At 41.7% G+C, this 16,092-nt stretch overlaps 13 non-coding genes across 13 annotated transcripts; all 13 read left to right on the forward strand.

Moving 5' to 3' along the window:
* Window positions 1-1,507: 1,507 nt before the first annotated feature.
* trnac-gca (transfer RNA cysteine (anticodon GCA)) lies at window positions 1,508-1,579 on the forward strand. Its single transcript has one exon. It is a non-coding gene; the product is annotated as a tRNA-Cys (tRNA).
* Window positions 1,580-2,108: 529 nt separating this feature from the next.
* Window positions 2,109-2,180, forward strand: trnac-gca (transfer RNA cysteine (anticodon GCA)). The gene has a single exon. It is a non-coding gene; the product is annotated as a tRNA-Cys (tRNA).
* A 2,200-nt stretch (window positions 2,181-4,380) lies between these two features.
* On the forward strand, window positions 4,381-4,452 carry trnac-gca (transfer RNA cysteine (anticodon GCA)). The gene has a single exon. It is a non-coding gene; the product is annotated as a tRNA-Cys (tRNA).
* Window positions 4,453-4,725: 273 nt separating this feature from the next.
* On the forward strand, window positions 4,726-4,797 carry trnac-gca (transfer RNA cysteine (anticodon GCA)). The gene has a single exon. It is a non-coding gene; the product is annotated as a tRNA-Cys (tRNA).
* Window positions 4,798-6,408: 1,611 nt separating this feature from the next.
* Window positions 6,409-6,480, forward strand: trnas-gcu (transfer RNA serine (anticodon GCU)). Its single transcript has one exon. It is a non-coding gene; the product is annotated as a tRNA-Ser (tRNA).
* A 273-nt stretch (window positions 6,481-6,753) lies between these two features.
* On the forward strand, window positions 6,754-6,825 carry trnac-gca (transfer RNA cysteine (anticodon GCA)). The gene has a single exon. It is a non-coding gene; the product is annotated as a tRNA-Cys (tRNA).
* A 3,787-nt stretch (window positions 6,826-10,612) lies between these two features.
* Window positions 10,613-10,684, forward strand: trnac-gca (transfer RNA cysteine (anticodon GCA)). The gene has a single exon. It is a non-coding gene; the product is annotated as a tRNA-Cys (tRNA).
* Window positions 10,685-11,786: 1,102 nt separating this feature from the next.
* Window positions 11,787-11,858, forward strand: trnac-gca (transfer RNA cysteine (anticodon GCA)). The gene has a single exon. It is a non-coding gene; the product is annotated as a tRNA-Cys (tRNA).
* Window positions 11,859-12,132: 274 nt separating this feature from the next.
* Window positions 12,133-12,204, forward strand: trnac-gca (transfer RNA cysteine (anticodon GCA)). Its single transcript has one exon. It is a non-coding gene; the product is annotated as a tRNA-Cys (tRNA).
* A 187-nt stretch (window positions 12,205-12,391) lies between these two features.
* trnac-gca (transfer RNA cysteine (anticodon GCA)) lies at window positions 12,392-12,463 on the forward strand. The gene has a single exon. It is a non-coding gene; the product is annotated as a tRNA-Cys (tRNA).
* Window positions 12,464-13,563: 1,100 nt separating this feature from the next.
* Window positions 13,564-13,635, forward strand: trnac-gca (transfer RNA cysteine (anticodon GCA)). Its single transcript has one exon. It is a non-coding gene; the product is annotated as a tRNA-Cys (tRNA).
* Window positions 13,636-14,620: 985 nt separating this feature from the next.
* trnac-gca (transfer RNA cysteine (anticodon GCA)) lies at window positions 14,621-14,692 on the forward strand. The gene has a single exon. It is a non-coding gene; the product is annotated as a tRNA-Cys (tRNA).
* Window positions 14,693-14,879: 187 nt separating this feature from the next.
* Window positions 14,880-14,951, forward strand: trnac-gca (transfer RNA cysteine (anticodon GCA)). The gene has a single exon. It is a non-coding gene; the product is annotated as a tRNA-Cys (tRNA).
* Window positions 14,952-16,092: the final 1,141 nt, after the last annotated feature.

Below are 16,092 nucleotides of genomic sequence, written 5' to 3' on the forward strand. Positions count from 1 at the left end.
TAAACTTGTTTTTATATTGTGATGAGCTGAAAGATTTTAATGAGAGATGTAAAAATATGATTTAAATTTTCAGAAGAGCTGAAATTGGGAAATTTGAGTGGGTAAATGTGTTCATGTTGGGAATTAATGAAAATTGTAAAAACAAGAAGATCATTAATTGATTTGTTGATGTTGATGAAAAGTGCGGTATGGGAAAGAAGAGTAGTGGTGAAAAAGGAAAATGTTTTAATTGATGTGTGGAAAATGTTTAGGAGAAAAGTTGAGAAATACGTTGAATGTCTGTTTTATTATTTTAAGTTGGAGGGAACAAATAATTTTTTTTAATTATGTTTTAACTCAGGAGGTCTTAAAGGTTTTAAAATGACATGGGATGGAATTGTCATTTTTAAAAGATTAAAACAATGTAATGACTACTTTTTAAATTATTATTTGTTAGATGTCTGACAGCCCAAAATTTTAGGTGTTTATGTTAAAGAAAGCATATTATTTATATTTGTATGTTAATAATTGATATGTATGTTTGAACTGATTTTTTTTTAATAATAAAAAAAATAAAAAAAAATAAAAAAATTGACTGCAGATCAAGAGGTCCACGGAATAAGGAATTAGATTAGGAATATGTGTAGCCATATCTTCCTGCCTTTTTGTGCTCATACTGTACAGGGTATATCTCAATGGCACGGCCTTTGATTGCAGATCAAGAGGTCCCAGGTTCATTCCATGTGCCTACTTTGGCCTTGGCATATTAGGAATAAACAAATCCTTGACATAAGTTCATTTTTGTGGTTTGTGCTCATGCAGTACGGGGTTATAGCTCAACGAGAGAGCATTTGTTTGCAGATAAACAGGTCTACATTTTGGATCTGGCTTGCTTGACATAATCAACGACATGAGTTCAAATTGAGTCTGTAATCAGGCCATCCACATTTCAAATCTGGGTGCCACCTTTGGACTTGTCTTATTTGGAGGTTTTGAGTTGTAGAGTTGTTGATTCTGATTTGGAGTAACCAAAGACTTGAGTTTACAGTGAAGCAGTCAATGTTTGATATTGTTGAATCGTAGGATCTAACTTAATTTGTGGCTCTAAGCACAGAAGTCTGTGGGGGTATGGCTCAATGAAAGAGCATGTTTCTTCAAAGATGTGGGGGTATAGCTCAGTGGTAGAGCATTTGACTGCAGATCCGGGTGCCCCTTTGGATTTGGCAAATTAGGAATAAGTGCAAACATGTCTACATAGAAAGATTCTGTATGTGATTATAAACCATTTGAGTCTGTAATCAAGCCATCCACACTTCAAATCTGGGTGCCCCCTTTGGACTTGTCTTATTTGGAGGTTTTGAGTTGTAGAGTTGTTGATTCTGATTTGGAGTAACCAAAGACTTGAGTTCAAGTGAAGCAGTCAATGTTTGATATTGTTGAATCGTAGGATCTAACTTAATCTTTGGCTCTAAGCACAGAAGTCTGTGGGGGTGTGGCTCAATGAAAGAGCATGTTTCTTTAAAGATGTGGGGGTATAGCTCAGTGGTAGAGCATTTGACTGCAAATCAAGAGGTCCCCGGTTCAAATCCGGGTGCCCCCTATGGATTTGGCCAGATTAGGATAAGTGCAAGCTTATCTATATAGTAGATTCTGTATGTGATTATACCTCAGTGGCACATCCTCTCGCTAGGTAACTTTTTGTATCTGGCATTCTTTTCATATCCAAAATCCTTATGCCAAACTTGAGTCTGTCATCTTGTGTGTGGCTATGATCAAGGGAGTGTGTGGGGGTATAGCTCAGTTGGTAGAGCATTTGACTGCAGATCAAGAGTCCCCGGTTCAAATCTAGGTGCCCCCCTATGGATTTGGCAGATTAGGAATATCTTCCTGCCTTTTTGTGCTCATACTGTACGCAGGGATAATCTGGGTCCCCCTTTGAGTTGTGTTATTTGGAGGTTTTGAGTGGTAGAGTTGTTGATTCTGATTTGGAGTAACCAAAGACTTGAGTTCAAGTGAAGCAGTCAATGTTTGATATTGTTGAATCGTAGGATCTAACTTAATCTTTGGCTCTAAGCACAGAAGTCTGTGGGGGTGTGGCTCAATGAAAGAGCATGTTTCTCCAAAGATGTGGGGGAATAGCTCAGTGGTAGAGCATTTGACTGCAGATCAAGAGGTCCCCGGTTCAAATCCGGGTGCCCCCTATGGATTTCGCAGATTACGATTAAGTGCCTATGTATCTATATAGAAAGATTCTGTATGTGATTATACCTCAGTGGCGCATCCTCTCGCTAGGTAATTTTTTGTATCTGGCATTCTTTTCATATCCAGAATCTTTATTCAAAAGTGAGTCTGTCATCTTGTGTGTGGCTATGATCCAGGGAGTGTGTGGGGGTATAGCTCAGTGGTAGAGCATTTGACTGCAGATCAAGAGGTCCCCGGTCCAAATCCCCCTAGGGATTTGGCAGATTAGGAATATCTTCCTGCCTTTTTGTGCTCATACTGTACGGCTGGATAAACAACTTCGGTCCTGGAGGGCCACTGACCTGCAGAGTTTAGCTCCAACCCTAATTAAACTCACTGGGACAAGGCAACAGTGTTTTCGGGATTACTAGATAGGTACAGGCAGGTGGTTTTCATGAGGACTGAAAGCCAATCTCTGCAGGATAGTGGCCCTCCAGCACTGCAGTTGCCTATCCCTGCTGTACGGGGTAATATCTCAGTGGCACGGCGTTTGATTGCAGATCAAGAGGTCCCAGGTTCATTCCATGTGCCTAATTTGGGCTTGGCATATTAGGAATAAACAAATCCTTGACATAAGTTCATTTTTGTGGTTTGTGCTCATGCAGTATGGGGTTATAGCTCAACGACAGAGCATTTGTCTGCAGATCAATAGGTCTATATTTTGGATCTGGCTTGCTTGACATAATCTACGACATGAGTTCAAATTGAGTCTGTAATCAAGCCATCCACACTTCAAATCTGGGTGCCCCCTTTGGACTTGTCTTATTTGGAGGTTTTGAGTTGTAGAGTTGTTGATTCTGATTTGGAGTAACCAAAGACTTGAGTTTACAGTGAAGCAGTCAATGTTTGATATTGTTGAATCGTAGGATCTAACTTAATCTGTGGCTCTAAGCACAGAAGTCTGTGGGGGTATGGCTCAATGAAAGAGCATGTTTCTTCAAAGATGTGGGGGTATAGCTCAGTGGTAGAGCATTTGACTGCAGATCCGGGTGCCCCTTTGGATTTGGCAAATTAGGAATAAGTGCAAACATGTCTACATAGAAAGATTCTGTATGTGATTATAAACCATTTGAGTCTGTAATCAAGCCATCCACATTTCAAATCTGGGTGCCCCCTTTGGACTTGTCTTATTTGGAGGTTTTGAGTTGTAGAGTTGTTGATTCTGATTTGGAGTAACCAAAGACTTGAGTTCAAGTGAAGCAGTCAATGTTTGATATTGCTGAATCGTAGGATCTAACTTAATCTTTGGCTCTAAGCACAGAAGTCTGTGGGGGTGTGGCTCAATGAAAGAGCATGTTTCTTTAAAGATGTGGATGTATAGCTCACTGGTAGAGAATTTGACTGCAGATCTAGAGGTCCCTGGTTCAAATCCTGGTGCCCCCATTGTTTTTGGCAGATTAGGAATAAACAAATCCTTGACATGAGTTCATTTTTGTGGTTTGTGCTCATGCAGTACGGGGTTATAGCTCAACGAGAGAGCATTTGTTTGCAGATAAACAGGTCTACATTTTGGATCTGGCTTGCTTGACATAATCAACGACATGAGTTCAAATTGAGTCTGTAATCAGGCCATCCACATTTCAAATCTGGGTGCCACCTTTGGACTTGTCTTATTTGGAGGTTTTTGAGTTGTAGAGTTGTTGATTCTGATTTGGAGTAACCAAAGACTTGAGTTTACATTGAAGCAGTCAATGTTTGATATTGTTGAATCGTAGGATCTAACTTAATTTGTGGCTCTAAGCACAGAAGTCTGTGGGGGTATGGCTCAATGAAAGAGCATGTTTCTTCAAAGATGTGGGGGTATAGCTCAGTGGTAGAGCATTTGACTGCAGATCCGGGTGCCCCTTTGGATTTGGCAAATTAGGAATAAGTGCAAACATGTCTACATAGAAAGATTCTGTATGTGATTATAAACCATTTGAGTCTGTAATCAAGCCATCCACACTTCAAATCTGGGTGCCCCCTTTGGACTTGTCTTATTTGGAGGTTTTGAGTTGTAGAGTTGTTGATTCTGATTTGGAGTAACCAAAGACTTGAGTTCAAGTGAAGCAGTCAATGTTTGATATTGTTGAATCGTAGGATCTAACTTAATCTTTGGCTCTAAGCACAGAAGTCTGTGGGGGTGTGGCTCAATGAAAGAGCATGTTTCTTTAAAGATGTGGGGGTATAGCTCAGTGGTAGAGCATTTGACTGCAAATCAAGAGGTCCCCGGTTCAAATCTAGGTGCCCCCTATGGATTTGGCAGATTAGGAATATCTTCCTGCCTTTTTGTGCTCATACTGTACGGCAGGGATAATCTGGGTGCCCCCTTTGGAGTTGTGTTATTTGGAGGTTTTGAGTGGTAGAGTTGTTGATTCTGATTTGGAGTAACCAAAGACTTGAGTTCAAGTGAAGCAGTCAATGTTTGATATTGTTGAATCGTAGGATCTAACTTAATCTTTGGCTCTAAGCACAGAAGTCTGTGGGGGTGTGGCTCAATGAAAGAGCATGTTTCTCCAAAGATGTGGGGGAATAGCTCAGTGGTAGAGCATTTGACTGCAGATCAAGAGGTCCCCGGTTCAAATCCGGGTGCCCCCTATGGATTTCGCAGATTACGATTAAGTGCCTATGTATCTATATAGAAAGATTCTGTATGTGATTATACCTCAGTGGCACATCCTCTCGCTAGGTAATTTTTTGTATCTGGCATTCTTTTCATATCCAGAATCTTTATTCAAAAGTGAGTCTGTCATCTTGTGTGTGGCTATGATCCAGGGAGTGTGTGGGGGTATAGCTCAGTGGTAGAGCATTTGACTGCAGATCAAGAGGTCCCCGGTCCAAATCCCCCTAGGGATTTGGCAGATTAGGAATATCTTCCTGCCTTTTTGTGCTCATACTGTACGGCTGGGATAAACAACTTCGGTCCTGGAGGGCCACTGACCTGCAGAGTTTAGCTCCAACCCTAATTAAACTCACTGGGACAAGGCAATCAGTGTTTTCGGGATTACTAGATAGGTACAGGCAGGTGAGTTTTCATGAGGACTGAAGCGAATCTCTGCAGGATAGTGGCCCTCCAGCACTGCAGTTGCCTATCACTGCTGTACGGGGTAATATCTCAGTGGCACGGCGTTTGATTGCAGATCAAGAGGTCCCAGGTTCATTCCATGTGCCTAATTTGGGCTTGGCATATTAGGAATAAACAAATCCTTGACATAAGTTCATTTTTGTGGTTTGTGCTCATGCAGTACGGGGTTATAGCTCAACGACAGAGCATTTGTCTGCAGATCAATAGGTCTATATTTTGGATCTGGCTTGCTTGACATAATCAACGACATGAGTTCAAATTGAGTCTGTAATCAAGCCATCCACACTTCAAATCTGGGGTGCCCCCTTTGGACTTGTCTTATTTGGAGGTTTTGAGTTGTAGAGTTGTTGATTCTGATTTGGAGTAACCAAAGACTTGAGTTTACAGTGAAGCAGTCATTGTTTGATATTGTTGAATCGTAGGATCTAACTTAATCTGTGGCTCTAAGCACAGAAGTCTGTGGGGGTATGGCTCAATGAAAGAGCATGTTTCTTCAAAGATGTGGGGGTATAGCTCAGTGGTAGAGCATTTGACTGCAGATCCGGGTGCCCCTTTGGATTTGGCAAATTAGGAATAAGTGCAAACATGTCTACATAGAAAGATTCTGTATGTGATTATAAACCATTTGAGTCTGTAATCAAGCCATCCACATTTCAAATCTGGGTGCCCCTTTGGACTTGTCTTATTTGGAGGTTTTGAGTTGTAGAGTTGTTGATTCTGATTTGGAGTAACCAAAGACTTGAGTTCAAGTGAAGCAGTCAATGTTTGATATTGCTGAATCGTAGGATCTAACTTAATCTTTGGCTCTAAGCACAGAAGTCTGTGGGGTGTGGCTCAATGAAAGAGCATGTTTCTTTAAAGATGTGGATGTATAGCTCACTGGTAGAGAATTTGACTGCAGATCTAGAGGTCCCTGGTTCAAATCCGGGTGCCCCCTATGGATTTGGCAGATTAGGAATAAGTGCAGGCTTATCTATATAGTAAGATTCTGTATGTGATTATACCTCAGTGGCACATCCTCTCGCTAGGTAATTTTTTTGTATCTGGCATTCTTTTCATATCCAAAATCTTTATCCAAAAGTGAGTCTGTCATATTGTGTGTTGCTATGATCCAGGGAGTGTATGGGGTTATAGCTCAGTGGTAGAGCATTTGACTGCTGATCAAGAGGTCCCCGGTTCAAATCTGGGTGCCCCCTATGGATTTGGCAGATAAGGAATATCTTCCTGCCTTTTTGTGCTCATACTGTACGGCAGGAATAATCTGGGTGCCCCCTTTGGACTTGTCTTATTTGGAGGTTTTGAGTTGTAGAGTTGTTGATTCTGATTTGGAGTAACCAAAGACTTGAGTTCAAGAGAAACCGTCAATGTTTGATATTGTTGAATCGTAGGATCTAACTTAATCTTTGGCTCTAAGCACAGAAGTCTGTGGGGATGTGGCTCAATGAAAGAGCATGTTTCTCCAAAGATGTGGGGGTATAGCTCAGTGGTAGAGCATTTGACTGCAGGTCAAGAGGTCCCCGGTTCAAATCCGGGTGTCCCCTATGGATTTGGCAGATTAGGAATATCTTCCTGCCTTTTAGTGCTCATACTGTACGGCAGGGATAAGCAACTTCGGTCCTGGAGGGCCACTGCCCTGCAGAGTTTAGCTCCAACCCTAATTAAACTCACTGGGACAAGGCAATCAGTGTTTTCGGGATTGCTAGATAGATACAGGCAGGTGAGTTTTCATGAGGGCTGAAGCGAATCTCTGCAGGATAGTGGCCCTCCAGGACTGGAGTTGCCTATCCCTTCTGTACGGGGTAATATCTCAAGGCACGGCGTTTGATTGTAGATCAGGAGGTCCCAGGTTCATTCCATGTGCCTAATTTGGGCTTGGCATATTAGGAATAAACAAATCCTTGACATAAGTTCATTTTTGTGGTTTGTGCTCATGCAGTACGGGGTTATAGCTCAATGTAGAGCTGTAGTCAAGTCCAGCTTTGTCGAGTCCAAGTCAAGTCCAAGTCCAGGACTAGTCGAGACCAAGTCAAGACCGAGTCCAAAGAGGTTCGAGTCCAAGTCAAGTCCAAGTCCAAAATTTTCGAGTCCAAGTCAAGACCGAGTCAAAATGAGAGAAAAAAAGGGTCCTCTTCAAGACCACACACTTAACTACTGATAATGTTTGTGATGTGAGAGACAGCATATCTCCTATTCTAAGAAAATACATTTACATTATTATTTGTAATGATCAAAAAGCATGTGCAAAGTAAAAACTCTGTATGACAGGGGTCTCCAAACTACATCCTGGATGGCCAATGTCCTGAAAAGTTTAGCTCCAACTGGCCTTAACACACCTGGAAGATTAGTGTGTCTATTAAGAGCTTGATTAGATGGTTCAAGTGTGTATAATTAGGGTTGAAGCTAACAGGGGCGTTACACAAGATCCCGTGCACTATGCATAGGCAGTCCTGATGGGCCCCCATGCCCCCCACCCATGAAAATATCCAGGTAAAATAAAATATATTTCAGATTCATAAACTTTGGCCCTCTAGAGCAAAGTTTGGAGCTGTAAGGTCAAATAATTTGTATGTACTTTATTTTCATTTTATTTACTTAATGCTGATTTTGCTGACATTATGTCTGTGGTCAAAGATGTATATGACTGATGCCCTTGGCACAGTGCACAGACACACACAAAGCTCGGGATATGACAAATGTGCGCTGCAAAGCTAGGCGAGGCAAGGCGTTTGGCTCTACTGGGCATGCGCACATAAATACAGCGATGTTTTTGTCATACTATACTAGTGTTTGCATAGACTAGTCGAGCACTGTTGGAAACAATCGACTACTCCAGCATGCATTAACCATAATGCATACAAAGTGTTGGCAAGTACGATGTGAATTTTAGAATTACAATATTGCGTGGAGCTGTTACTATATGACCTTATCTATGTTGCATGTAAAAAATAAAATATGTAATAATTAGGGTTGTGCCTGAAGCCGAATGCCTTATTCGGAATGGCAAGGTTAATGGCTTAAAAAATGAAAAACTAATTCTGCCTGAATACTCGACTGAAGCTGACACAGTCAGGTGTTTGCTAGACAACAGGTGAGCCAGAGGATCAGCGCCAGAAGTGAATGAATGTAACTTTATGAGTGAAAAGAGCGCAAATCAAACACGCTGTTGTCCCTCTCTGTGCATCTTTCAGAAATCAGAGCGTTGCAAGAGTAATTTTACCTATAACAATACATCATACACGTTATATTATTTGTATATATTTAAAAGGCAATGATTTAAAGCTTAGGCTACGATGTGAAACGAATAAATAAGCACAGCGCGCTCACCAATCAAACAGCAGCGTTGTTCAGTCTCTCAAAAACCATTCAGTTCAAGAGTCGGCTAATAATCAGCTTAGATACTGATACATTGTCTACTTGTCCTACATGTTTGCATCTTTACCTTTTGCTGGTTTGCGCGGCACACACATCTGTTAAGTGAAGTTCATTAACATCAAGACTCGCTCAAGTGTTCTGTTCTGCGTAATGAAAATGTGCGCATTGAATGGATCCAGTCGTGTTCAAATGATCACTTAACGTTTGTCATGACATCTCTCTGCTTGCATGATAAATATTATTTTAAAAATTAATAATTATTTTAGTTTAACACGACACACTTGTTCAGTGATAACAACGAAAAAAAATATAGAAAGTCATAAGGGTCTTATCAAGTAACTGTATGATGTTGTATCCGAATGCAGATACGAAAAGTGTTGTGATTGTAACAGATACAAATACTGGCTGTTACATGAAAAAAAAATATGTAATGTCATAATTATAAAGTTTTTAAAATTTACATATGTAATTGTTACATAAGGCTATACATGAATATGTGTTGATTGATAAAAAAATTACTATTGAATGTGTTTTCATTTACAATAGCATGAACTACGAGTAGTCGAGTAACTCGAGCATTTTTTTCTTTAAAAAATCTACTAGCAGAAATCAGTAGTCTTGCAACCCCTATACTCTACAACAATAATTAGTATTACATTATTGTAAAGGGTACGTTTAAGGCTATCTGGGTGTAGAAGTAAATAAAACACAATCTAACAGGTAGAAATTAAATTAGAAACATCTAAACTTTTCAGGTCGCAGTAAGTGCACCGCTGGTCATGCACATCCTTTCCCGGAACAATACTGAAAGCTAAGATGGAGAAATAGATGATCATAGCTGTACAAGGATAGCCATTTTGTAAATGAATATATTAGAAGAGTTACTACAAGGGATGTTTAGTGCTGGAAATCCATTTATTCTTTGCTGAAACTTCTGCGTCATCATGAAGAGCGAGTCATGGTTCCCCAGCAACAGCATTGGAGCTCGTGCGCAGATTACAGAGTCATTTGGAAATAAGGAGAGCGGCGCGCCTAGCGTTTTCCACACGTTTTCAGTCGCGAAATCATGCAAATGTGTTTTTGTTTTGAAGGAGAATTTGTTTTTTTTTGCTGGACTCGGTCGAGACCAACTAGAAGACTTGGCGAGTCCAATGGCCAAGTCCGAGACAAGTCTGAGTGCAAATGCAAAGAGTCCGAGACGGCAGAAAAATGTCTCGAGTCCAGACTCGAGTCCAAGACCGGACTCGAGTACTACAGCCCTAGCTCAACGACAGAGCATTTGTCTGCAGATCAATAGGTCTACATTTTGGATCTGGCTTGCTTGACATAATCGACGACATGAGTTCAAATTGAGTCTGTAATCAAGCCATCCACATTTCAAATCTGGGTGCCCCCTTTGGACTTGTCTTATTTGGAGGTTTTGAGTAGTAGAGTTGTTGATTCTGATTTGGAGTAACCAAAGACTTGAGTTTACAGTGAAGCAGTCAATGTTTGATATTGTTGAATCGTAGGATCTAACTTAATCTGTGGCTCTAAGCACAGAAGTCTGTGGGGGTATGGCTCAATGAAAGAGCATGTTTCTTCAAAGATGTGGGGGTATGGCTCAGTGGTAGAGCATTTGACTGCAGATCCGGGTGCCCCTTTGGATTTGGCAAATTAGGAATAAGTGCAAACATGTCTACATAGAAAGATTCTGTATGTGATTATAAACCATTTGAGTCTGTAATCAAGCCATCCACAGTTCAAATCTGGGTGCCCCCTTTGGACTTTTCTTATTTGGAGGTTTTGAGTTGTAGAGTTGTTGATTCTGATTTGGAGTAACCAAAGACTTGAGTTCAAGTGAAGCAGTCAATGTTTGATATTGTTGAATCGTAGGATCTAACTTAATCTTTGGCTCTAAGCACAGAAGTCTGTGGGGGTGTGGCTCAATGAAAGAGCATGTTTCTCCAAAGATGTGGGGGTATAGTTCAGTGGTAGAGCATTTGACTGCAGATCAAGAGGTCCCCGGTTCAAATCCGGGTGCCCCCTATGGATTTGGCAGATTAGGAATATCTTCCTGCCTTTTAGTGCTCATACTGTACGGCAGGGATAAGCAACTTCGGTCCTGGAGGGCCACTGCCCTGCAGAGCTTAGCTCCAACCCTAATTAAACTCACTGGGACAAGGCAATCAGTGTTTTCGGGATTACTAGATAGATACAGGCAGGTGAGTTTTCATGAGGGCTGAAGCGAATCTCTGCAGGATAGTGGCCCTCCAGGACTGGAGTTGCCTATCCCTGCTGTACGGGGTAATATCTCAATGGCACGGCGTTTGATTGCAGATCAAGAGGTCCCAGGTTCATTCCATGTGCCTAATTTGGGCTTGGCATATTAGGAATAAACAAATCCTTGACATAAGTTCATTTTTGTGGTTTGTGCTCATGCAGTACGGGGTTATAGCTCAACGACAGAGCATTTGTCTGCAGATCAATAGGTCTACATTTTGGATCTGGCTTGCTTGACATAATCAACGACATGAGTTCAAATTGAGTCTGTAATCAAGCCATCCACATTTCAAATCTGGGTGCCCCCTTTGGACTTGTCTTATTTGGAGGTTTTGAGTTGTAGAGTTGTTGATTCTGATTTGGAGTAACCAAAGACTTGAGTTTACAGTGAAGCAGTCAATGTTTGATATTGTTGAATCGTAGGATCTAACTTAATCTGTGGCTCTAAGCACAGAAGTCTGTGGGGGTATGGCTCAATGAAAGAGCATGTTTCTTCAAAGATGTGGGGGTATAGCTCAGTGGTAGAGCATTTGACTGCAGATCCGGGTGCCCCTTTGGATTTGGCAAATTAGGAATAAGTGCAAACATGTCTACATAGAAAGATTCTGTATGTGATTATAAACCATTTGAGTCTGTAATCAAGCCATCCACACTTCAAATCTGGGTGCCCCCTTTGGACTTGTCTTATTTGGAGGTTTTGAGTTGTAGAGTTGTTGATTCTGATTTGGAGTAACCAAAGACTTGAGTTCAAGTGAAGCAGTCAATGTTTGATATTGTTGAATCGTAGGATCTAACTTAATCTTTGGCTCTAAGCACAGAAGTCTGTGGGGGTGTGGCTCAATGAAAGAGCATGTTTCTCCAAAGATGTGGGGGTATAGCTCAGTGGTAGAGCATTTGACTGCAGATCAAGAGGTCCCCGGTTCAAATCCGGGTGCCCCCTATGGATTTGGCAGAATAGGAATATCTTCCTGCCTTTTTGTGCTCATACTGTACGGCAGGGATAATCTGGGTGCCCCCTTTGGACTTGTCTTATTTGGAGGTTTTGAGTTGTAGAGTTGTTGATTCTGATTTGGAGTAACCAAAGACTTGAGTTCAAGTGAAGCAGTCAATGTTTGATATTGTTGAATCGTAGGATCTAACTTAATCTTTGGCTCTAAGCACAGAAGTGTGTGGGGGTGTGGCTCAATGAAAAGAGCATGTTTCTCCAAAGATGTGGGGGTATAGCTCAGTGGTAGAGCATTTGACTGCAGATCGAGAGGTCCCCGGTTCAAATCCGGGTGCCCCCTATGGATTTGGCAGATTAGGATTAAGTGCATGCTTATCTATATAGTACGATTCTGCATGTGATTATACCTCAGTGGCACATCCTCTCGCTAGGTAATTTTTTTGGATCTGGCATTCTTTTCATATCCAAAATCCTTATCTAAAAGTGAGTCTGTCATCTTGTGTGTGGCTATGATCCAGGGAGTGTGTGGGGGTATAGCTCAGTGGTAGAGCATTTGACTGCAGATCAAGAGGTCCCCGGTTCAAATCCGGGTGCCCCCTATGGATTTGGCAGATTAGGAATATCTTCCTGCCTTTTAGTGCTCATACCTTACGGCAGGGATAAGCAACTTCGGTCCTGGAGGGCCACTGCCCTGCAGAATTTAGCTCCAAACCTAATTAAACTCACTGGGACAAGGCAATCAGTGTTTTCGGGATTACTAGATAGATACAGGCAGGTGAGTTTTCATGAGGGCTGAAGCGAATCTCTGCAGGATAGTGGCCCTCCAGGACTGCAGTTGCCTATCCCTGCTGTACGGGGTAATATCTCATGGCACGGCGTTTGATTGCAGATCAAGAGGTCCCAGGTTCATTCCATGTGCCTAATTTGGGCTTGGCATATTAGGAATAAAAAAATCATTGACATAAGTTCATTTTTGTGGTTTGTGCTCATGCAGTACGGGGTTATATCTCAACGACAGATCATTTGTCTGCAGATCAATAGGTCTACATTTTGGATCTGGCTTGCTTGACATAATCAACGACATGAGTTCAAATTGAGTCTGTAATCAAGCCATCCACATTTCAAATCTGGGTGCCCCCTTTGGACTTGTCTTATTTGGAGGTTTTGAGTTGTAGAGTTGTTGATTCTGATTTGGAGTAACCAAAGACTTGAGTTTACAGTGAAGCAGTCAATGTTTGATATTGTTGAATCGTAGGATCTAACTTAATCTGTGGCTCTAAGCACAGAAGTCTGTGGGTGTATGGCTCAATGAAAGAGCATGTTTCTTCAAAGATGTGGGGGTATAGCTCAGTGGTAGAGCATTTGACTGCAGATCCGTGTGCCCCTTTGGATTTTGCAAATTAGGAATAAGTGCAAACATGTCTACATAGAAAGATTCTGTATGTGATTATAAACCATTTGAGTCTGTAATCAAGCCATCCACACTTCAAATCTGGGTGCCCCCTTTGGACTTGTCTTATTTGGAGGTTTTGAGTTGTAGAGTTGTTGATTCTGATTTGGAGTAACCAAAGACTTGAGTTCAAGTGAAGCAGTCGATGTTTGATATTGTTGAATCGTAGGATCTAACTTAATCTTTGGCTCTAAGCACAGAAGTCTGTGGGGGTGTGGCTCAATGAAGAGCATGTTTCTCCAAATATTTGGGGGTATAGCTCAGTGGTAGAGCATTTGGCTGCAGATCAAGAGGTCCCCGGTTCAAATCCGGGTGCCCCCTATGGATTTGGCAGATTAGGAATATCTTCCTGCCTTTTAGTGCTCATACCTTACGGCAGGGATAAGCAACTTCGGTCCTGGAGGGCCACTGCCCTGCAGAGTTTAGCTCCAACCCTAATTAAACTCACTGGGACAAGTCAATCAGTGTTTTCGGGAATACTAGATAGATACAGGCAGGTGAGTTTTCATGAGGGCTGAAGCGAATCTCTGCAGGATAGTGGCCCTCCAGGACTGCAGTTGCCTATCCCTGCTGTACGGGGTAATATCTCAATGGCACGGCGTTTGATGGCAGATCAAGAGGTCCCAGGTTCATTCCATGTGCCTAATTTGGGCTTGGCATATTAGGAATAAACAAATCCTTGACATAAGTTTCATTTTTGTGGTTTGTGCTCATGCAGTACGGGGTTATAGCTCAACGACAGAGCATTTGTCTGCAGATCAATAGGTCTACATTTTGGATCTGGCTTGCTTGACATAATCGACGACATGAGTTTAAATTGAGTCTGTAATCAAGCCATCCACATTTCAAATCTGGGTGCCCCCTTTGGACTTGTCTTATTTGGAGGTTTTGAGTTGTAGAGTTGTTGATTCTGATTTGGAGTAACCAAAGACTTGAGTTTACAGTGAAGCAGTCAATGTTTGATATTGTTGAATCGTAGGATCTAACTTAATCTGTGGCTCTAAGCACAGAAGTCTGTGGGGGTATGGCTCAATGAAAGAGCATGTTTCTTCAAAGATGTGGGGGTATAGCTCAGTGGTAGAGCATTTGACTGCAGATCCGGGTGCCCCTTTGGATTTGGCAAATTAGGAATAAGTGCAAACATGTCTACATAGAAAGATTTTGTATGTGATTATAAACCATTTGAGTCTGTAATCAAGCCATCCACACTTCAAATTAATCTTAAAGAGCAACTTAATCTTTGGCTCTAAGCACAGAAGTCTGTGGGGGTGTGGCTCAATGAAAGAGCATGTTTCTCCAAAGATGTGGGGGTATAGCTCAGTGGCAGAGCATTTGACTGCAGATCAAGAGGTCCCCGGTTCAAATCCGGGTGCCCCCTATGGATTTGGCAGATTAGGAATAAGTGCAGGCTTATCTGTATAGTAAGATTCTGTATGTGATTATACCTCAGTGGCACTTCCTCTCGCTAGGTAATTTTTTTGTATCTGGCATTCTTATCATATCCAAAATCTTTATCCATAAGTGAGTCTGTCATAATGTGTGTGGCTATGACCCAGGGAGTGTGTGGGGGTATAGCTCAGTGGTAGAGCATTTGACTGCAGATCAAGAGGTCCCCGGTTCAAATCCGGGTGCCCCCTATGGATTTGGCAGATAAGGAATATCTTCCTGCCTTTTTGTGCTCATACTGTACGGCAGGGATAATCTGGGTGCCCCCTTTGGACTTGTCTTATTTGGAGGTTTTGAGTTGTAGAGTTGTTGATTCTGATTTGGAGTAACCAAAGACTTGAGTTCAAGTGAAGCAGTCAATATTTGATATTATTGCCTTTTAGTGCTCATACCTTACGGCAGGGATAAGCAACTTCGGTCCTGGAGGGCCACTGCCCTGCAGAGTTTAGCTCCAACCCTAATTAAACTCACTGGGACAAGGCAATCAGTGTTTTCGGGATTACTAGATAGATACAGGCAGGTGAGTTTTCATGAGGGCTGAAGCGAATCTCTGCAGGATAGTGGCCCTCCAGGACTGCAGTTGCCTATCCCTGCTGTACGGGGTAATATCTCATTGGCACGGCGTTTGATTGCAGATCAAGAGGTCCCAGGTTCATTCCATGTGCCTAATTTGGGCTTGGCATATTAGGAATAAAAAAATCCTTGACATAAGTTCATTTTTGTGGTTTGTGCTCATGCAGTACGGGGTTATAGCTCAACGACAGATCATTTGTCTGCAGATCAATAGGTCTACATTTTGGATCTGGCTTGCTTGACATAATCAACGACATGAGTTCAAATTGAGTCTGTAATCAAGCCATCCACATTTCAAATCTGGGTGCCCCCTTTGACTTGTCTTATTTGGAGGTTTTGAGTTGTAGAGTTGTTGATTCTGATTTGGAGTAACCAAAGACTTGAGTTTACAGTGAAGCAGTCAATGTTTGATATTGTTGAATCGTAGGATCTAACTTAATCTGTGGCTCTAAGCACAGAAGTCTGTGGGGGTATGGCTCAATGAAAGAGCATGTTTCTTCAAAGATGTGGGGGTATAGCTCAGTGGTAGAGCATTTGACTGCAGATCCGTGTGCCCCTTTGGATTTTGCAAATTAGGAATAAGTGCAAACATGTCTACATAGAAAGATTCTGTATGTGATTATAAACCATTTGAGTCTGTAATCAAGCCATCCACACTTCAAATCTGGGTGCCCCCTTTGGACTTGTCTTATTTGGAGGTTTTGAGTTGTAGAGTTGTTGATTCTGATTTGGAAGTAACCAAAGACTTGAGTTCAAGTG

The sequence above is a fragment of the Carassius auratus genome, unplaced genomic scaffold (assembly GCF_003368295.1).
Source record: "Carassius auratus strain Wakin unplaced genomic scaffold, ASM336829v1 scaf_tig00217077, whole genome shotgun sequence".
In the NCBI taxonomy this organism is placed as follows: domain Eukaryota; kingdom Metazoa; phylum Chordata; class Actinopteri; order Cypriniformes; family Cyprinidae; genus Carassius; species Carassius auratus.